This window comes from Haemorhous mexicanus, chromosome 5, assembly GCF_027477595.1.
Source record: "Haemorhous mexicanus isolate bHaeMex1 chromosome 5, bHaeMex1.pri, whole genome shotgun sequence".
Taxonomy (NCBI): Eukaryota; Metazoa; Chordata; class Aves; order Passeriformes; family Fringillidae; genus Haemorhous; species Haemorhous mexicanus.
Window position 1 is genome coordinate 12,435,325 of NC_082345.1, and position 23,392 is coordinate 12,458,716.

Consider the following 23,392-nt stretch of genomic DNA (forward strand, 5'->3'; position numbering starts at 1 on the left):
TTAAGGGTGAAGAAACACCCTCCAGAAGAAAAGAGAGGAAGGATTATGTTGACCCAGTAAAGATCAGATATTGGCAGAAACAATGACTCAAATACCTCTCTGGAAGTAAACTAAATCATATCTTAGCCAGAAAAAGACTTCTTAAACAACATTCAATGGTCTGGATAATGGGATGTGTTTTTTATTTGTATGATATAATAGACTTCATGGTAAAATTTTCTATATATTAAAGGAATACAGGGATTATATATCCCTTTAAGAGTTATAAAATGAGAAATGCAGTGGAAAGTGGTTGAGTAATTTTTTTCCTGCAGGGGAGTAAATTTGAGTTGATGGAATCTACTCACAATTTTCTTATAGCTGTAATAAATTCTTATATGGTTAATTTGCATTGTGGACACCTGTAAGGATACCAACCACCAAACAATGAAAATGGAAATAAGTATGAGACCACCTGCATCTAGTTTTGAGGATGCAAGCAAAACAAAAATTTATATTAGAATAAAGAGGAAATATGTCATTTTTTTTCAAACAGCAAGCAATATATCATGCAGGGAGGTTTCCTTAACACCTACAATATGCAAATACCTCTTAGCTGATGATGGAGAAGGAATGATCTCCCTACTCCACCCTGTGGTGGCCATAAGCTTAATCTACCTGTTTAAACTGCAGATTGAGCATGTTGAGTGAGTATTTCAGGAAGAAAAAAAACCCTGGGCTTGGCATAGAAATGGTGAACCTAAAGATAATTCTCTGTTATGTGTACAGTGTGTGTTACATGTGCAGCAAGCAGACAGGCCTCTGAACTTCAGCTGAATGAACTGAAAAATCAGGGGATGATTCAATGAAATTCAGTTAATTTGGGTGCATTCCCTAGAGCAATTAGAAGTGTTATAATTGAGAATAGCATTAAATCATTAAAAGGTTCTAGCCAGAAATGGATCTGTATTTAGCTCCCAAATGAAAAATTACTTCAGAAAAGAGATGAGGAGATGGAGTTTCCCAAGCTGAACCTGTCCTAGCAGGAAGCATGAACTGGGCCAGGAATGCTCTGACAGTGAGCACAACCTTCCTGCCCAGCTCTGAAAGGCAGAGAAACCAGAAATTTCTGAATTTCTGAGGAAGAAAATGAGGGGTCAAATGATGGCTGCTCTTCTTAAAGACATCAGTGGAATCTCCCCAGAACACCATAAAAAGCAGAGGGACAGAGAGCTCATAAAGAAAGGGAAGCATTCATTGCCTGGGGAGCCTAAAGGAAGAGGGCATAACACCATTTCATGAGCATCCATCTGGGAGTACTCACCTGGGAACAGGTCCTATTTCACAGTTCAAATGTTGGAACCAAAAATGAGGATTTTGGCAGCAGACAGGTGCTGGGGTTTAACCCCAGCTGGTCATTCAGCCCCACACAGGCACCCACTCACTCCCCTCCAGTGGGAAGGGGAGAGCACAGGATGAGTAAAAGTGAGAAAATTAATGGGTTGAGGTAGAGACAATTTAATAAATAAAGCAACTTGTCCTGTTCTGCTTGCAACTCTCCAAGGAATGGTAAGGACAGTGCAGCTCTGTACCTGCAGGATCTTTTCCTGATGATCCTCCTGTGACAGCAAAGGAAGACTGGAGAAACAAGAAAAGGTTTTATTACATGTAAGATTCTTTACTCAATTTTGAGGTAAAAAAACCATCCAAAGAATAAATTGTGCTTTAATAGCACAGAAAATTCAAGTTAACTTTCAGAATGACTGTTTTCTGCAGGAATTCAAGTAATAATAATAATAACAAAACATTTGTTAGGAAAGCACCTATCAGGATTTCCTGGGTAGCAGTGAGGTGCCGTAATGAAAACACAGAAAACCAAAAGTTAATTCTTTGGACCAGCTGGCCACAAAATGGAAGTGTTGGACATGATTTATGAAGGAATGATACCTAAAGCAGCACCTGACATCCATACCAATGTACTCAGAGCTCTAGAAGCAGTAGGAATCTGGCTATGCAGGGAGGAAGTTAACAATAAGGAAAAGAATAAAACAGCCACTAAATTGTGTCTGAGATTTATTCCCCATAGCCAGGAGTGGTGCATGTAATAACAACCTCTGCTATGAAAACATCTACAGCCTGGTGAGCCATACATGCTGTACAACTCAGGATAACTCTGGAGACCTACTGTCTATCACCCAAAGTGTTCTGAGCTGGGAGAAAATTTGGGCAAAACATTGACAGAAGCTCTGGTCCAAACTGAAACAAGACATTGTAATAAAAATATCCCATTTCTGCACAAATTTGTTCTGCAAAGAGTGCCAGTGGGATTGCTTTTAAAATGCCAACTGTAGAGTACATGTAATTACTAAGATCTGGGTTACCAAGAGTTCTGGAGCATGAAAAAGTAGGAAATACAATCTCCAAATACTGAAAAATAATGATATACATTTATTACAATTCCTTCATAAACCAGGCAGTGCTGGCATGCCTTGCAAAGGAAGAACAGAGGAAAAACCTGTTAAATCACAGTATCACTTGTAATCTATTAAGCAGAGATCAAAGGCAAAGGTACTGGAGAGTTGTGTTGCTCAGTTAAAACCAGATGGAGATTTGCAGAGGTCACAAGATGGGGCTTCTCTGGCACATTACAGGGGTGTTTTTTGCTTATGGAGGAAGAAAAGGAGCTATCAGAACATGACTGACAAGCCAAATCACTTCTTCTGGGAAGTGTTTTCATAGTTGCATTAAAGAATCAGAAAAAAAACAAACCCTAAAAACTGGGCACAAATAACATCAACCAAAGAGAAATTTCCAGCTTGCATTAAAGCTGCACTTTTATTGCAGTTTTTTATCTGTTCTCTTTCAATCTAGTTTCCTATTCTTGGTGTCTGCAAGGGCACATATCTCTTGTTTCTAATAAATTCTGTATTCTTTTTCTAGCTTAATCCAGGTTTACCAAGGAAATACAAGTTTGTATGTGGTGCATTCCTATGACAGAGTAAAACCAGGCTGCCAACTATGGATATATTAATATGTCCTGTGGAAAAGAGTGCAGTCTGTGCTCAGTGCTCTGTGGTTAGCCCTGAATCTACATTAGTGTTTGTACAAGAGTCACAAAGTCAATTAAACTGGACTGCCTTGATTGCTGCCCCTGAACTACCCAAGGGAAGATATTGTTTGAACTGGGGAAGATGCATCAGGGCAACAGCCATGCTGCTATTTTTAAGGTGAATATATTTGATTACTCTTGATTGTAAGCTTGAGGGCTCTAAGATACCATGAGACCGAAGCTCAGATTTTTTCATGTTTAATTTTAAGTTTAAGCTTCTTGCACTAAAGTAGGTTACATTCTGATAGTTTATGAAGTTCTGGTTTCTTCAGAGTTTAATAGCAGCATTTACTGTTTAATATTTTGACCATATTCCATAATCAGAGGCAATAATTTTTCCTCTTTGTTGTCAGTTTTCCATTTTGCAAAGTGACATATGCCACTGAAAGTAAATAATATATACCTTGTCTATGGGGTCTCCTTCAAATATGGGATTCAGGTACATATAATGCCCTTCTCCTTCCTTGTTCTCCATTTATGGGTTCAAATACAGATATTTAACATTTTATAGTCTTATTAAGCCTGCACAATATAAACATTACACTTAAAGCCATCATTTTTTTAACAAGTACAAAGTGTTTTATTGCTGAAATCTGTGCAGAAGAGCAAATGGTGATATTATGTTTATCTTGTGTATTTATTGGCAGGATCTGGACACTGCTATTCCCTTGACTGAGGTGTCTTAGTCCTTAGCTAAACCATTTCATTCCTCCTTGATCAGGGAAGCAAAAGTCCAAAAGTTCTCTCTGCTTGTCTCAGATTTTACAAGGATTTCTTTGCTGCCACATTTGATGAAAAGGCCTCTGCAACTTTCTCCAGATTTCAGAAAAATCTGTTGCTTTCTAGCTCAAGGCATCGTGAACTCCTCAAATTACTTTTTCAGCTTGTTTCTTCCCTAACCTTTTGGACCTTTCCAGACATTTTGCTGACAAGGAACCAGTTGTAAGCCCTCCATATTCCAATTAGAAATGGAAAACATCTTACCCCTTTTTTAAAGGTCAGATATATGAACATTACAGTGAAAAAATGATCCTATTTTCAATAATTTGGCCAAGGGGGAACTGAATCCTGAGGAAAAAAAAAAAAATTTCATAGAGAAATTCTCAAAAATGGTTTAAATTTCTACTTGTATTTACCTCTAGTATCTTGTATCTCTCCAGGGCTCTCCCTGCCCCCTAGTACACTGCTGGCCCAAACACGATTTCCAAGACTTAGGTTTGGGTTTAGGGCACCTTTCAGCCTCCTCTGAAAGAGTCAATTTTTCGTCTAATAAAGGGACATCCATTACAAATGGCACTAGAAATTTTCTATGATAAAAGCGTGGCCATACAAGAAAAAAGATGGATTCTTGACAGCATGAATTTATTGACGTCCCTCAAAACATGCTGTTTGGGCTCTTTATTTTTAAGCCTACCTGATGCAAACTGCTATGAGGAACCCATAAAGTCTTTGAAGGTTTTGTTCAAATTCCTCAAACCATTCAACACTTAGGTCCCCAGCATCACCATCATATTGCACAATATGAAATTTTTTATTTGACGTATGTAGATCACCCTGGCTGCACCCAAATTAGAAACATCACATTCATCTCTTGCTAATTTACTAATTTTTTCCGTATTGTATTTCAAAGAATATTCAGATATACAAAGATATTTGAAAACTAAAGCTAATAAAAACCCTAATTTGCTAATTGTTCTACATCCCTCTAAGGGTCCAATCTTGTTTAAGCAAGGGAGAAGGTCTCTCTTTGAGACTGAAAGTATCCTTTCTTCCCTACCCATAAGTCAATCAAGAGAGACTTGGTAGACAGACTACCTCAGTCCACTCAGTCAAAAGCTAATTAAAATATATCCTGATTGGTGTATGGACACCAAGAATATTGAATTTAAAAATTAGGAAAAAAAAAACCCAAAACGAGGTTATATTTTGATAAGACGATATTTTGATTAAATCCATCAAAATTCATTATTTCAGTTATGCAGGAAATAGAGAACTCTTAAAATTATTTCCACTTTAAATTGAATACAAGTTAAGTATGTTTATCCTCCCTGAAAAATTGCTTTCTGCAGACATTTATATCTCAGTGCCCACTATGTCATTTGGGATTATAAAAATTTTAAGTTTACATCATCATTCATTTCTTTAAAATTGTATTTATTATTTTATGTGCTTTTCTAGTATTTCACTAATGGTAAAATGTCTTCTTAAGTGTTCTCTGATTAGCTAGTGTCAAGCTCCTTCACTAAAATACAGGTGGAATGATCATAGAATATTTTGGGTTGGAAAAGACCTTCAAGATCATCCAGATCAAACTCAAACCTAACACAGCCAAGCCCACCACTAAACCATGATCCTAAATGCCACATCTACATGTCTTTCAAACACCCCCAGGGACAGCTACTCAAGCACTTCCCTGGAAAGCCTGAAAAATGTTTGACAACTTTCTGTCAGGAAATTTTTCCTAATATCTGATCTAAACCTCCCCTGGTGCAACCTGAGGTCATTTCCTCTTGTCCTACCATTTGTTACTTGGGAATGGGACCTACAGAGCAATTTTTCCATCATGATTTTGAAAGGAAAAACCCCTAGCAAAATCATATTCCAGTTATTTTACTGGTTATCCATTTCACCTTTAAAAATAGCAATGCACAATGCAAACATATCATGAGAAGCAATGTAAAATTACTGAGATTCAGTAAGTTTTGAATTTAACACATTTCAATATTTTACAGAGCAATCTGTTGGAGGAACCCTTTCCATTTAAAGGCTTTTCAAGGAAATCTGTTTTGAGATATATTTGAGAGCCTGAAACATGGTCAAATAGAAAGCTGCTGATGAAAAATGCCATCTCCAGAGCAGAGAGACCCAAATTAACATGCATCACTGGCACAATACCAGCTTAGAGAAGTTAAAAGTTGAGCCCTGTGCATGACTGGCGATGCTGATGTGTAAAAAATAAGGTAATTCATCAACTGTTCTTTCAAAAAAGAAACAAAATACCCCTGTACCCCTTAAAAACATCCCTCTCCAGGAAGAGTATTGCACTACAGGCCATGCTTTAGCAATATCTGGTTTATGATCATTTCTCACCTGTCAGAACAAGAACCTCCTTTCCCTGAAGGCCTAAGTCAGCAGACAGCAGGCAGCTGGGTGGATTCCCTGTCCTGAAATATTCTCGCAGGTTCCTTAACTCCTTTCACTATCATCAATGCAGCTGCCTCTTTTTTTTGCCTCTTTTTTTTTTTTAACTAATATTAAACTAATTTTTACTAATACTAAACAAACAAAAAGCCCCCTAGTTGAACAACAGAAATCACCCATAAATTGTCCGAGAAGCAGCAGAACCAGAGCTTTTAAAGCCATGTTTGGGCAGCTTATCTGAAATCTCAAATGGCATCTGATAAGAGAAAAGGGACATCGACCCTCAATTATTAGAGTGACCCTAAAAGTAGCTGTTGAACAATGAACTTTATGAAAGAATGAAAGATATTTTATGATACTGTTATTCCAATTTGAAAGAAAGGATGAGAAGATACTATGAATGTTCAAAAAGTCATGGAAATATGTCACTAACATTTTGCTTGGAAGCCTTAATAAATAAATCTTTTTGAGGAAGCTTGTTTGGGATTATTTTATTGGTGGATTTTTTTTTCTTTTTTTTGTGTGTGTGGATTTTTTTTTTTTTTTTTTTTTTTAATGAGAAGCATTGCTTGCTGGGTTTATTTTGTACTTGAAATTATTCCCTTTGAAATATCTTTCACAGAAAACTCTTGATTATTTTTTGGATATTAGTTTTGCTTTACCCTTATATCTGAGCAAATTTTATCTACTCATTAGAACAGTAGAAAGATTTAGAACTGATTATGCATGTCTGCTTTTTCAGGTTTGTATTCAAATGAACTCTTAATTTTAGGGAGCAGACTGGCAATGACAATATAGCTAAATAGTGATTGATAAAGGGTTATTACAATAAAATGATATTATGTTAGCATTATGCTAAATCCTTAATGAAAATGAAATTGAAGAGATTATTTTCTTTAGAAGAATGTAAAATAATATAGTCAGAGATATTAAGTGTAGCAAAAACAACTAAATGAGCCTGTTATTCACAAAAAGTAGTTGCTCAAGCATATATTAACTTCCCTAATTACTGAACAAGCCTTTACAAATGTAATTATTCACAAAATTTAAATAGTTATTGTAATTAACAATACTTAGTAAGTGTGGCAAACAGAATAAAACTCAGAATATTTTCTATCTGCAGGTTTCAGGAAATTTATGCTCATGATTTCTAAGTGCAGTTAAGATTTGCTAATTTCAGTTTTGGTAAAAGGCTCTGACCTTTTGTCACCCATATCTACAACTTAAGATTTATTGATTCTTATTGATAACAGCTAAGTGTGGCAGTAGAGAGGTCAGCATGGATTATGAAGTAATTCCACTTCTTGCTTAATTTTTCTTGACTGCACTGAAGTCCAGGGGTGCTGTGAAACCACTCCAGACAATCCCCATGTCAGGGCAGGGCTTGCTCATTTAAATCTGTGCAAACCCCAGCCACAGAGTGGCTGCTGGCTGCTCTCAGCCTGAAAGAATGGCTCTGTCCACACTTCTCCCCTCCTAAAAGATGATTGTTCTGCTCCTTAGGTTTGAATTATGAGGAGAAAACTTTCTCCAGTATTGAAACCTTACCAGGACAGGATGTTCTTTTGTTTAAAGATCCACTTGTCACAAAAGTAGTGCTATATTGATCCTCTGCAAATGATAGGGCTGTAGATCTATACTAGCATTCCCATTTTTCAGTGGTTATATGGTGGACATGGGGAAAATACCTTTTCTCTGCTATAACAAGACACTGTGAGATTTTTGGTCTCATCTTTACTTCACCTCTACTTTTTATATAATATCCATTTGTATCACACATCACATCAGTCAAAATATTGTATTCATCTTTCACAATCCTAAACAAGCTATAAGAATTCAGGCTAATAGAAGCAGTACTTTAACTCCAAATCTCCTCTTTATCATTTATTGCTCTCTCCTTTACTGTTACCTTCATCTGGGTAGCTCAGTAGGAAAGGAGACAGCCTGAGATTTTTTGGTTTGGTTCACTGACCTTTTTAAAGCAAATGCTCTGGAGGACTATACCTTCCAGCCCTTGGCTGCAGGCAGTGCTGCTGTTCTGGCTGTTCTCACTCTGTTACAGGGAGAGATTTTCTTTGAATAAAGCACTTGTTTCAGAAGAACAACAAACCACTCCCATGTCTTTACCAGCCCTAATCTTACAGGACAAGTTATTATTAGTCCTGTGTGTAATATGAATTGTCAATCTCAAATACTCAAAATAACTCAAATTTACTGAAAGGAGTGCAATTGGAAATCATTGATTTATGTTCCATGAAAAAAAAGAAAAACAAATTGAAATCTGAAGCAGTTCAGTGTGTAATTTTTCCCAAATGGCTGTTATTCTTAGATGAGAATAAATTTTATCTAAATGGGAATTTTGAGCCTGGTCTCTTAAACTCTATTTCAGTCTCACAGATACCAAAATATCCTGTAAATTTTAATCTCAGTCATGCTACAAATTACCATGACTCAAAAGGAGAAGGTCTGGAGCTGGAACTGCTGGTGCTGAGGATGCAGTGAACACACCACACATGGATTTGGGAGAGTGCCAGAAGCAAGCTCCACTCAGATCCCACATTCTTAACTTATGGCATTCTAAACCCATGGCCCACTAACATTTGGTCAGCATTTTCCAGCTCAGTCTGATCTGAAATAATCAGCTCAATCTCATGATGCTGCAGGTTCACCTGAAAAGAAACCAGTAATGCACTCCAAACTCTGTGGTGGGAGCCAAAATGCAGAAAATGGAGATGACCAGGTGAAGAAATTCAGAAGCAGTCACAGTTGATCTGAACTAAAAATCTAACATAGACTCCCCCTGGCTTGACCTTACACCTGCCACCTTTCAAAGAAAGACAAAAGAGAAACCAAATTTTTAACTTTTATGGCTGCTCAGTAAATGTGCTTCAGTTATGTCATAATCTATGAAAAGAATCTGTGGGAGTAGATTGAAAATATTGAATGTGGAATAAAATATAATTTATAAAGAAGAATTTACAGTGATGCAGTGTTTAAAATTATGTTCTTTCTGAAAAATAAATACTTTAGCTGGTGTAATGAAATTTTGGATATTTTGGGATCAAATCTCCAGGTTTGAGAGAAAACTCTGCCTGGACAGACATCTGGATGCCAAATCTAAAAATGCAACTGAGGTTTGTCTTGCTCAGATAAGATTATGACTAATAAAAGCACCAGAGTGTGAAAGAGTCTGGAGATGGGATTCTGCACTTGGGTTTCCTTTGGACTCTTTCTCCAGTGACAACCAGTACAACCCACCAGGATCAGAGAGGTTGTCCAGAAGTCACAGATGAGAATTTAACAAGAAGTTATTTGATGATGTGCATGAAGGACTCAGGCCTTTTCACTTCAGCATAGCTGCTCTCACTCTGTGAGGCTGCCCTTCCTTTTGTCACTGGAAACAGTAAATCCACACCAAAAACCAAAATTACTTTCCAGAACAACTTTAACTCCCGTTTCTTGACTTCTACTTTGTATTTTTATTCAGTCCTTACTAGCCAGGTGTTTTACTTCTTAGTCTACAATGTTTCAGTCTCAACAGTTTCATAAGGAAAAATAGATTAAGAAAGCTTTCTGAATCTGAACCTTTGGTCGTAGTCTACAATATTAATTACCAAATCCCAAATTACCAAATATATTTTCAAGCTGCTAAGACAAACATAAACTTCAAAAACAAATTGTTACTTCAATGTAGGAAGTATTTTCTACATTGCCTTAGGCCATTTGACAAAATTTTGATTATTGTTTTTTTCTTGAGGATAAGTTTATTTGACATATAGTTAATGTGTCTAAGTGTTTCTGTTTTAAAAATTACCTAATTTGTTTATATATAAAATATTAAAATATCAAAGGCAAAGACACATTGATAAACCACTATTAATGAAAAGGAATTAAAATTTAATTAGAAAGTTACATTTTCTAGGAATCCTTTTTCCTCAAAAAAAAAAACCCCAAAACCAAACAAAACCAACTGAAACATTTTGGGGAAAAATTGGTGTGTTTCTTTGGCATTTTTCAGTATGCAGATACTGAATAACCTACAAAGTTATCCATATAGTTTTAAGGATGTTGGATGAGGAGGAATTGAATTATGAAACGAAAATCAAATTATGAGGCATCTTCCATTAGCATAGAAATATTCCCAGCCATGTTATTTATATAAAATATGTCCTTCCTGATAATTACATCATAAACAAGACAGCTGCTTATTACCTTTTTTATTAAGTTAATTTATTATTGCAGACTCAGAGACAGGAGGCTCTGTAAATGTGACAGAGGTACAGATGACCATAGAGGTACAGATATATGGTGTTTAAAACAAATTCTTAAGGAATTTCAGACTATGATTGTCCATTGCTGCTTGTTGGTACATCCTGCAATAGTACAATGAAAGGAGAGTGTTGCCCTGATTTTTTAACATTTTCTAAGCCTTCTGATGTTTACATTCTTGTAATGAACTTTCTCACACACTTTATGTAAATAACTCATTGTTTTGCATTCTTTTATGGACGAGGAGAAATTTGATGGACTGCTGGTTTGTCCAGTGTCATTGGAGAGGTGGCACTGTCACCCTCCAATCCACTGTCACTTTTGGAAATCTATAAATGTTGGAGTCAGAAATTTAAAAGTCTCTTTTTACCTTGAAAAGAGCAGCGTGTCTGTGTCATGTTATTTCATGTCACTATAGGACATGAAATATCTCCTCTCCAGGAGAGGAGATATTTTTTTAACTTCAAATTAAGTTCAGAACTTTTTCTATTAAGTCCTTAAAAAAGCACCAAGAATTTTTAAAGAGAAAGACACTCATCTCTTCTGAGTGACCACAGCTCCCTGTGGTGTGTGTCTCTAATCCATGGAGGCTGATTGTGTCCTCAGGAGAGGGAAATAAAGAAGTCACACCCTGCCCCTGTGGAGAAGAGAGCCCCAAGGGGATGTGGGATGGCTCTTCCCACTGGTCTGTCACAAAGAGTTAACTGCACTGCTCTTGTTAAAGATGGGATTTTCAAGGCAGGTGGGTTAGACCTTGCTTCTCTGACTCTTTTAAAAAATCCCACATCACAATAAATTGAAAGACCTTAAGCCCCCTTTGTAGTTTACACAGCTTTTATCAAATCTTCTCAAATGGTTAATGATGAAGGAAGAGAAACAGTTATGAAAAATACTTAAAAGTTCAAGTTATGTAATGTATATTGACCCAGCATTCATTAGTCAGGAATTTTTAATGACTGCATCATACAGGTGGACATCAAGCAGAAAAAAACCCAACCTACATCCAGTTTTTGAGCATCCTTAGAGGGGTTGTTTATATCATGAGTTCTGGCTCATTGCAGTAGAAAATCAGCTGTTCACACCTGTATGAAATCCACACCTAAATGTGTAATTAGGGAGGAATTCAGATGCCTCCAGAAACTGTGTTCAAATCTGAGGAGTAGTGTGGGTCTATTTTACAATGTAAAGTATTGTGAGGTTAATTTCAATCTCTGTAAATGGTTTTAAGTTTGGAGACACCTAATCAAGAGAAGTTTCTCATTTCTCTTGTCCCAAGAGAGTGCTGGCACCCCTGTATAACTGTGTAAGAGCTTCCATGGACACAGGGACTGCTTCTTTCTTGATCCTTATTTCCTAAACCTTAGGAAATAAAAAACAGGGAGCAACAGTCAGAAGACTGCAGAGGTAAAACAAGAAAAGAACTATTCAATATACATCTATTACAGAAAAAATGTCGTAAAATGAGAGATCATGAGGATTATTACATGGGTAGAAAAATGAGCAAGAAACAGGCTGAAGGGAAGATATTTATGCTGCATAGCAATAGGAATTAGGAAGATGTACTCCAATTCTTGAGATTTAAAAAAAAAATACTTCCAATAAAGCAACTACTAAAAAAAGTATTCTGATGGCATTTGTTCAAGGTACAGAGCCCCAGGGGAGAATTACATAACCACAGAATGGATCAGGTTGAAAGGGAACAATGTGGCATCATCTTGTCCAACTTCCCTCCTCAGGGAAGGTGATCTCAGAGCACGTGGCACAGAATTGCACAGCAGTGGCTGACAGGTACACAGACCTTAATTTGCACACGCCCTTTTAAGCTCTCATGGAGCATAAAAATCAGTATTTTTGCAGAGTCCATTCATTTTGTTGATTAGATACCTTAAAGACCTAATTATTAAAGAAATGGGATGAAATTTTACACTGTAAAATGGAAGTACCTCCATCGAGAAATTAATAATGAAAACTGAGGTGTTAACCAGTTAGAAAATACAAAGGTGATGAAAGATTTGGAGGCATCTGTCGATCAGATGGTGACTCTGAATTTGCTATCTCTCTGCAACTCCTGCTGTGATGTGGGATTAAGATAAGAAAGTATTTTTGTGTCAATCTGACAGTAGATATCCTGTCAAGCTGTCAAGACTTGACTTCATATGAGGAACTAGTAAATTGTCTTTTGGAGTTCAGATTCTCCAAATAAAAGAAAGAAAGAAACAAACCAGATGAATTCATGGCATGGAGCTAAAAAAGGGACAATTTGAAGGAACAGAAAGCCTTTAAGTTTTAATTAGGTTTAATTTAATTAACCTTTGATTTGATCAGCTGAGTAAATCCCTAAAGCTGCATGGACTAAACATAAGAGAGGGAGAAGACCAATTTTTGTTAATTAATAAGGCCTGAGGAAAGGAAAAGCTGGATAAATACAAACACAGTTATGTTGACAGTTAGTTTACAGCTTCTAATACTCAGAGGACAGACTTTCTGAAACATCCCTCCTATGACAGAAGTCCAAGTGATTTTAAGTGAGAATTTGGCATGTAGATGAAATATGATGGATATTTTTCCCTGTAGCAGCAAGGGACATCACTACAGGACCCAACAGATCTGCTTAAAACTATTGTTCATTGAAAAATCAGTCTCTGCACTGATTGCTCTGAGGCAATTTGGAAGCAGCAAAGTGATATGTTATGTACACTCAGCAAAATTATTTAATTTCCCTCGTGCCCCAGTGTTCAGGCACCACTTTCTCTATGTTTGGATAATATTTTTCAATAATTACTTTTCTCTAATAGCTGCAAGAATTTAAAAAACATCTTAATTTCATTAATTTACCAGCCAGTGTGGAATTTTAAGCAGCAAGCATTCCCAAACTTCAGTGGCTTTGCAGATGTTGTGATGAGTAAAACCAGCAAATTGAGGCATATTAGTTAAAGTGACATGCAATTAGTCATGCCAAATTACATTTGTTTGTTTTTATAAAACTGGGAAAAAATCAATTTCAACAACAAGAAAAGAACTTTGGATGATATTTTATGTTTTGTAGAGGATCTAATCTTCCATCCTCTTGGCTCTTACTGTCTTTGAGAATTTGAATTCTTTTCCAACTTCTTCCTACTCTCCACTCTGGCTTCCTTTCTTCTGATAACACAAATAAATTTCTGTCAACACTTTTCTGAACAAAAATGCAACTTTTTCTGCCTACAGTGCCTTTTTGAACCTTGTTTCAATTCTCTTACTGTGAGAGTTTCCCCACTGAAACTTCAAGAAGGACTGAGAATAAAAACATTAACATGATGTAAACAGAGAGAGCTTTCAGTACACTTCCTCTGAGCCAAGGTTTCCTAAGTGTTACACAATCAGAAAAAGGGAGTCTAATGTGCAATGAGCTGGCTTTTTTTTTTTCCATGTGGTGTGGTTTTTACCTTACTCCAGAGGTGAGATGCTCCCTTTTCCTGCAAATCCCGGCCACTACTTCATGATACAAGAAAAATAAAAGCCACATCAGAGAAACACAGGATCATTAGGGTTGGAAGACACCTTCAAGATCATCTAGGCCAACAACCAACCAGCCTCACCATGATCACCCCTAATCCATATCCTCAAATGCCACATCCAGACCTCTTGAAACCTTCCATATTTATTTGAGAACATTTTAGTGCAGGCTAATGCAAAAAGAATACCAAAATTATTACTATAACAGCTTACATCAGACTTTGATGGTTTCAGGGACAGCAGGCAATGGGTTATGGTTGGAAGATCTCAAGTAGCTGGACACAGAAAGCTTACAGACACAACACCCTCAAGAAAAAAAACCTGATAAAATGCTAACTCTGTGAAAGTACATACTTGTGTCTGTGTGCCTGTGCTTGTGTTTGGACATATGAATGCATCTAGGCTTAACTGTAATTAAAACCTGAATTACTATTTAAATAAAACTATGTCCTCTTATGCATTAGCCTTGTATATTGGTTTCAGAATTATCCATATTTTTCAATTAATTGAGCATTTCTTACTTGATATGGAAGGTCAAAGAACAAAGCCACAGAATAACTGAAACCAACTCTATTTTTAACAAATAACAATACTCATTAACTGGTAGAAGGTCATTATACTGCAATTCCCTGCTGCTTTGTTATTTTCATAAGCAGTTTACATAATGAGATTTGAGGAATCCTACAAATTGTACACTGTTTATGAAAACAAGCATGAAGTTTTTAGTTCAACTCAAATAAAAAAACTATAATATTTCATTATAGTAATTAGAGTTATTTTGCAACATCTGCATATCAGGATCTTGATGCTTCATGTATGATTAGGACATCATTAAAAGCAAGCACATTATAAACTGGAGATGAAAAGACAAATATGATTAAAAGCAAGCACATTATAAACTGGAGATACAAAGACAAATATCATCCTGGAGAACTTCTCATATTAAATGTCAGTCAAATGTCAGAGGGACACAAGTCCATATTTGTGCTGACAACAGGCTGCCACACGTAAGCAGCACAAAGTTACATCTTTGCTTACTGCAATGAACTGGAACTGTTCTTTGAGAAAGAGTTTACTTGTCCCTGGGCCGTCTCCATGATCCAAAAGTGGCCATTACCTTCTGCTTTATGAGTCCTTCTCAAGCTTTTCCATGTGGAAAATGTCATACCCAGCTATACTGGGTCATTTGCTAGACACATATTTTCACTAGGAGGTCTGTTGAATGTGCTTCTGATAACACAGATCACAGGAGATCTTCTCCATCATGGGAGGCTTGAGAATCTCTGTTGATAATTCAGGTGCATTAATCTTCCCTGATGTCTGGTATATTCCTCCTGGGTGGGCTGACATCCCCTTCCTGAACACAGACAAGAATGTCACCAGGGCCCCAAGGAGGAGGGAATTGTGGGCCAAGGATTCACCACTGCCAAGTTCCCCTCTCCTTCCCCCTGTGCAGAGTAAACGTGTCCATACTGTGCAGAGTAAATGTGTCCATACTGTACATTATTTGGGCTGATCTTTGGCTTCATGCCCATCCAACTCTCCTTGATCTCTCAAGTATGTGCCAGGTGAGCTGCTACCTGCCAGAGTAACCACAACAGAGCAGGAAAATCTGCTTCCAAGACTCCTGGGATATGCAGAAAGATTGAAAACGTGAGAACTGCCCTAGATTTTTGAGTGTTTCCCACTCTGACTTATTATGATCAGGGTAATTTTCCCCGGATAGTGCAGAGACTTCTCTGCAACCACTGAAAACAGAATTTTAATAATATAATGCATTAAGAATATAAAGGGTACTCTCAGGCATGTTTGGGAGCAACAAGGAGCACAAAAGGAGAGCTTTAGAATGGCTGGAATGCTGAATAAATCAAAGTGCATGTGATTTTATCCATACAATTGTTGGATATCAGTAATATCCATTACTAGCAGGACACCATTTGTTTCCCAAATGGTGTCCAAGTTTCATTTAAGAGAAGGCTGACTTAATGACACCAAAAGAGAACTTGAGAATGCTGTTAAAACTGAACAGTGTTGCTGACCATGCTATTAGTACTTCAGCTTGTTGCCAATTTTTTGAGAGATATAGATATACTGGAAGGCACCAAGTTTTTTAATTCTTTCTAGAGACCTCTAAGATTGCTCAGACTCCAGGCAGAGAGCATCAACTAGTCTCATATCCTTGTTTATCCATTAAAATGTGCAGTGAAAGAAGAAGAAACATTGTGTAATAAAATTAAGGGGTCCTAACCCACTCTGCCTCCCAGTATCATGCCCCCATTCCAAGCTATGGGCTGCTTGCCAATGCTGTATTCATTATTGTTATATTCATTAAAGCTGTCTTTACAAGAAATAACAAGTTTAGCCTACCTCCAAAAATGCAAACCACAACAGAACCAAAGATGAATGGAAAATATACTTCATTTAGCCCTAGCCCTGCCTTTCCTTGCCCTTCATCTTACTGATCCAGATCTTCCATCCCTTCCTCTCCTGCTGACATTTTGACTTCCAGCGAGCATGTCCACTGCAAATCTGCCCAAGGCAGAGGTGCCCCAGTCAGGAAGCCAAATGGCTGCCACTCTCCTGCCTGTGAGCTCTGTGGAGACAGGGACCTCCTGAGTGCTTTTGGGTCAGGGGACACCTGGATGATATTAACACCTGGAAAACTACAGAGAGTGCTCTTCTGTCTGGCTGCTTACCTTGACTCATGGTCCCACTGAAACCGCAGCAGTGGTCATCAGGAGCTGGAGTGTTCTGTGTCTGGCCAAAAATCTGTATGAGGATGATATTGAGTGTAAAACACAGAATGTTTGATTTGATTCTGGTGAAGTAATCTATTGTGATATAGGCTAAAACATGAATCTGAAAAACTCCTAGGTGTTCAAATCTCTTCACCTAGATGCATTAGAGAGTTCTTGAATTTTCTCATTCCGAACAGTCACAAATATACCAAGCAGAACAAACTTTTTCTCTCAAGGTGGAATCCAGAGGACTAGATAAAAGCCAAACTCATTAAATACTGTTTTGATGGTTAATGAACATAGATTAGCAGGCTGTTGGATAGATGTGTGTAAATTTGCTCTTGATGTTTTCCTGCAATGAACTACTAAAGAATATTTTCTTCTGACAACTCTTTAATCCCTTAGTTCAACTGCATGCAAATCAAGTGCAGTGAGAATATGATTATTTTTAAATTGATGATTTTCTTCAGCATCTCATTTCGTTACCTATCAGCCCAGTTATTTTGTCCCATGGATTTCAAAAGGTTTCCTTTGAATACACAATCATAGAACTGCAGAGTTGCGGGGGTGTGAATGCACCTCTAGTTTGGGAGCCCTCTAGTCTTTCTCCCCTACTACACAATTGAGTATTGAAAATCTAGAACAATGGAGACTTCACAAAGGCTCTGTACAACCTGCCCCAGTGTCTTATCACCTTTACAGTAAAAATTAAAAAAAAAAAAAGAAAAAAAAAGGAAAAAAAAAAGAAAAAAGGGTATTTGTAATGTTTAAAGCAATTTCCTCTATTTCAGTTTCTGCCCATTCCACCCTATCCATTTCCTGGCACCAATAAGAAGAGTCCAGCTCTCTCTTTTTTATTTTGCAGTGAGGCTGATTGTGGTACCAAAAAGTTCATTGAGTTCCCCCATGTCACAGAGCCAGATACGATAGGGACAGAAGGAAACTTAGCCCCTCTTGAGGGGAAATATTTGTCTTTGCCAAAGCTACAGCTTCAGCCTTTTTACATGACCTAAGGACACTTTTGAGATTCCTGGGACTGGAAAAGTCTTGACATCTTTCCTTTTGTGCAAGTGGTAAAGTTCACTTCTCATGCCTGACACCTGTTGACTGCTGGTTTGAAGATTTTGAGGGGCTTTTTGTAATCTTTTAGTGACAAGTGCTTTTCAGTGATACAGATGGTTTGGAAAAAAATATTGATTTACTTCAAGGTACTTGTAAGTAGCATGACTTCACTGCATGGAACTTGGTCTCTTTTTGCTGAACTTCAGTTATTTTCAAGACACCAGGATTTGTTTTAATATTTATAGTGAAAAACAGAAGATATGTTATTTTTACTGTGGCACCCATCAGAGATAGCTTGTGTTACATGCACCATTTATTGGTCAGAAAAAGCTCACACATGTCTATTGCAATTAGTAAATTCCCTTTTCTAAGCACAAATAAATCACTCTTTATTCATTAAGAGATGCACTTATACAGTCTGAATTTTCAGCATTCTGACCTGTATGAATACTTTGCTGATTTCCCTCAGGAGGAAGTTAAAGTGGCTGCTAAAATAGCTACAGGTCAGCCAGCAGAGATCAAATTGCAGGAGCACTTGCTGCACCAGGAGCTCAGTGAACCCCTGCAAAATCACCTGAGACTTGTCAAACTTTCATTCCTTTTCAGGCAGAGAAGTTGGACTTTTTCCTCTTAATTCTTCCATAATAATTTAGGAACAGTGAGAGACTGTAGAGGATGTCAGTTTTAAACCCAAATCAAGTTGAACTAAAGCATAAAGAGTTTGTATTTTCATTATGAATTTTCAGGCTCTCCTAAAGCCCAGAAATCTTACAGCTTGATGGAAAAAAACAACTACAATGGCTATTGTTAAGATTGTTAAGTCCTATTATGATGATGGCACCCAAGGGCCCCAGACAGGATTGAAACATCTTCTTCCACTCTGCCTTCAACTTGATGGGACATAAAATAATTCATAAATGGTGCCTGACAGAAAGAACTTCCTGCCTATGCAACGCCTATCTCTTCTCCAACCTGCTTCTTACCTTGCCACTGAGCATGCTGTGCAAAACACTATGATTTACTCTTGAACAGTAAGCAAAAAATGGTGATTATTTCTCAATGTGTTTATTTTCTTCATCTAGTTTATTTTCTCTATTTTTGAATCAGGGTCCTACATCAGTTTTGTCCTCACTTGCAACTGATTTTCCATTTTCCCTCAGCCTCATACTTTCCTCATCCTACCCCTCTTCTCTCTTTCATATTTCTTTCTTTTATAATTTCTATGCCATGTGCATTGTGTCAGATTGCCAAGGCAGTGTTCAGACCAACCAGAAATTGGAATTGCCTGCATGACCTTTCTCATACTGTATAAAAAGATTGGGCTAAGAAAGAATGCTACGAGGAAATCAAGAAGAGCAATGATCCCATCTGATACTGACCCCAACTCATTGCTCCATGTTCACTTCGTTTTCTCATCTGAACTGTCCTGTTATGCCCTGTGGGTATCTTATAACACATTGCTTAACTTCTCATCTGGGATCAGAGTGACTGAAAACAGAGGTATTCTTACTCTATCAAATTGGCACCACATTGATGATTAATACAGTTGATATTTCTCTGGTGGATATGCCTAACAGTCAAATGAAGAAGTACTAAAATGGACATAAAAGAGCAAGTCCCCACTTCAGGCAGAGGATCACCTTTTTCTTCCAACTCCCACTCGTCAATGAGATTATTGAAATCATAGGGTGGTCAAGGTTGGAAGGGGCACCTGTAGGTCTTTTTGTCCAAAAGCCCTGCTCAGCCATTGTCTGTTCATCCAACCCATAATTCATCATCTTTATAAATACCTTAAGGGAGTTGGTTTGAAATCCTGGTAGACAATATTCACTGCTCTCCCCTCATCTACCAAATCACTAAGATGGATAACATATATGACTCACAAATTTTCTTCTCTTGTCTCCCAAAATTCTGGTGTTGCCCCTCAGTACTTAGGCCACACAGTAGGAGTGTGAGCTCTCTGCTTTCCTGGCTTGGAACTACACCTGATCTATAAATGAAAATTGTAATACACTTCCTTCCACATAATCACTTCACTGATAAATTCTTTTTTCTAAACTTCATTCTGTCTATCTCAATTTTATAGGATTCTGCTGACCTTTTTACTGCACCTTTTCCAGTCTTATTCTTCATTATTCCCCTTACACAATTCTTTTGTATCCAAAGCAAACTGGAAAAAAGTTTGCAAGAAAGAGCAGAGATTTGCAGTTAATAGGACAGACAGAAAGAAATCTATTGAGTAATGAAATAGAAGCTTTTTTTTAACATGTAAACAATATTCTAAGTACTCCTTCTGTGAGTTGTCATAATGTTCTTTTATTGACTGTCCTGCTGCATATTCATCAAGTGTTACCTCCTGGCTGATCAGAACTTTATTGCTTATAATAGAGATGTCATCTGCCATCAGATAAAGCCCTTGATCCAGGTTTTCTGTGCAGCATTTATAATTGGGAACAGCATCTGACTCTCTCCTGGGATTAACAGCACAGTGATCAGTGCCAGACAGTTAATAAGTTCCACAAATTGCCTTTATGAGAAAGTCAGGACATTCAATAGAAACCTGAGCTGTACAAGAATCAGACAAGCAAGATACTTAAGGACACAAAAATCTGACAAGGGAACAAGCTCTTACAGATAAACTGAATAGCAAATGAAATATCATGTAGGAAGTTCAGACTGTTTAATAGCCTAGAAGGTTATTCATATGTGATGTTCTCAAGACAACAGTATGATGGTAAAGAACAATCTGTACTCATTTCAGTCTCTCCTAACTAATTTCAGTAGAATAAAAAAATCAGAATTAAGTATAGGTTTAGTCACAGATGTTACAGAACTAAATCGCTTTAAAGAAAACTTATGATGCCACCTTACAGCTTGGCTTCTGTTCAGATCAGCAGTTCACATTTTAGTAGCTTCAGAAAAATAAACTTTTTGTCATAGATTAAACATTTTTAAAACATCAGAAGGCAAGGGCTGGCTGGTGGGACACAGTCAATGCTTATATTTCAAGGATAACTCATTATTCTGCTTTGCACTGAAACCAAATATGAAATAATTTCATTTCTCTAGAAGTAACATCAGCAACACAAAGCAGCTGGAAGCTGGAGGTAATCCTCATCATGAGGTCTGCAGTGGTCTGGACCACTGACCACAGCCTCCCCCTCCACAACAGTGGGTTTAAGTCAAACTGACAGGTACAGAAAATTGTCACCATCTAAGGAGTGCCCTGGGTGACAGAGCTGTGAGGGGCTGGTCTCTTTGTGAACACTGGCACCTGGATGTCTGGGTGTGCATAAATGACACAGTGCAAATTTATTTGCTGGGTGGTCAGATGGGATATCCCCAGCACATAAAGTTCTGAGTCTATGAGTCTGTTTCACTTGTTAGACACAGGTCATGGTGTTAAATGGCTCTCATGAGAGCAACCATGGTGTGGGATTTATTTCCAGCATCATTACCAGAAGGCCAAAATTTTATTTTCAAGGACAGTCCTTAACACCAAGTACAGGTGTTGCTTTAGTGACGCTCTGATGGGCCTTTGAAAAGCTGCTCCTGACTCAAGGACCCAGGCAGCTGCATTCCTGGAAAGTGTTAGATTTCTGTGTAACCTATCTCAACAACCTCTTATTCCTACTTTCAGCATGCAGGCAAAGCAGGTGAACTTTAGCTAAAAGCTTGTACATAAGAGGAACACAGAGCACTATCCTCTCCCAACTCAGGCTTTTAATGGAAAGCTTTTTTATTCCCCTCGACTTAGCACCATTTTGAAGTGCTACAACTTTTACCAGATTAAGTCTTTGAGCCCCCTCTAGCCCAACAGATCCTCCCTAGAGGTTAGTACAAAGGAAGCTAAAATGCTAAAGGGTAGCTCTGCAACTTAGCTGAAAACCATGCAAAAACTCAGATGTGTTTTACCTCTTTTAAATGGTTTCCTACAGCTGTGCTTTTTTGTTCCTTTTTAGTGAAGCAGATCCCATCCTTGTGAGGAGTAATTGGATTATTTTGCTTATTAGTGTAAGAGGTTAAAAATTATTACACTTTAATTATTAAAATAATAATTTTTGCCAAAGACAATAAATGATGACTTTTGTATCAGTCGTTATTTCTCATAAATTCTGTTCACTGCCATTTTTATTAAAAAGAACTCCAGAAATTAGTACATACTTATTATAGATTTTATAATTGGATATGGGTGAGAAATGGGTGACTAGTTTCTAATAAGAGGAGGGTTCACCTCCTCCCTCCTGACATAGAGAAAATTACAATTCTGCTTTCTCCAAAATTTTGAGCTGATGTCTACCAAGAATGTGCCAATTGCAACTGATCCAATTCAGTTCAAAACATATCTGAATAACTTCCTCTGATTCCTTCTTCCCTAGCTTGAAATTATTTTATTTTTAAGAGGACCACTACCAACAAAAAGGGAGCCGAACTGTATCCTTTTGTAATGTGAAGTACAAGAACCTTTGAAGATAACAAGGTGAAATATATTCATGGCTTTATCTTTGAACAACTTCATTTACATGAGTGCTTTAAGTATGTGTCAGATACAATTTGTTTTTAATGAGTCCTTAATGAGCCTAATTACATCCTGCAATTCAAAAGGCTGTCTAATTTTCTCCCTAGTCAAAGTTGCCCATTTGTTTTTCTTACCCATTGTAACCAGAACAGTATTTACTGCCCTAATTCCCTGAATTGTGAGTCTCTTGTTTGGATCAGGTAGAATCAGTGATCCCTGGCTTGAAAAGCAGCAAGCAGCTGGCACAGATGCACCAGCTCTTGAACAAAAGGATCAGCCAGCACATTACCTGGAAGAACAGCCCCTTTTATGTCTTTTAATATCAGTGAAAAACACCTGATTACAGAAGTCACAAAATAAACTGAGTTGGAAGGGACCCTTAAAGATCACTGAATCCAGCTCCCAGCCTCGCACAGCACCACCCCCAAGAGCCACACGGTGTGCCTGAGAGCATTGTCCAAATGCTTCTTGGATTCTGTCGGGTGCTGTGACCACTGCCCTGAGGAGCCTCTTCCAATGCCCAACCAGCCTCTGGGTGAAGAACCTTTTACTAATATTAAACTTACATCTTCCCTGATGCAACTTCAGGCTGTGATAGATGAGTCATCTGATGATTGACTCTCACAATTAATAGACAAATATCATGTGTTTAGGTTAGAAAAGTTTTATAGATTTTTAGTTATGTTGTACCCCCTCACGTGGTTGTCAAGGGACAGCTGGAGTTGGGACATCTGGGAGGCCTGGCTTGTCACTATGGTGACATCTGACCTCCAAGCAGAATTTGAGGAAGAGTTCTCCACCTCTGGACAGGGAAGAAGGTGTCGATGGACAGAGTTTTGGGAGGGGTTAAAGGGTTAAAAAGGAAAACCTCCATTGTGAGGGGACTGAGCACATGGCAGGGAAAATCTTTTGCTCCTAGCACCGTAACCTTTTTTCTTTATTCAGTCCTCTGTTATATTTTTGATAAGGTTTAATAAACTTCCTAAACTATGAAAAGTGAGTAGCTATTTCTCACAAGGCCATTGCCTTGGGTCCTGTTGCTGTCACAGAGCAGAGATGAGCGCCTGTCCCTCCTGAGGA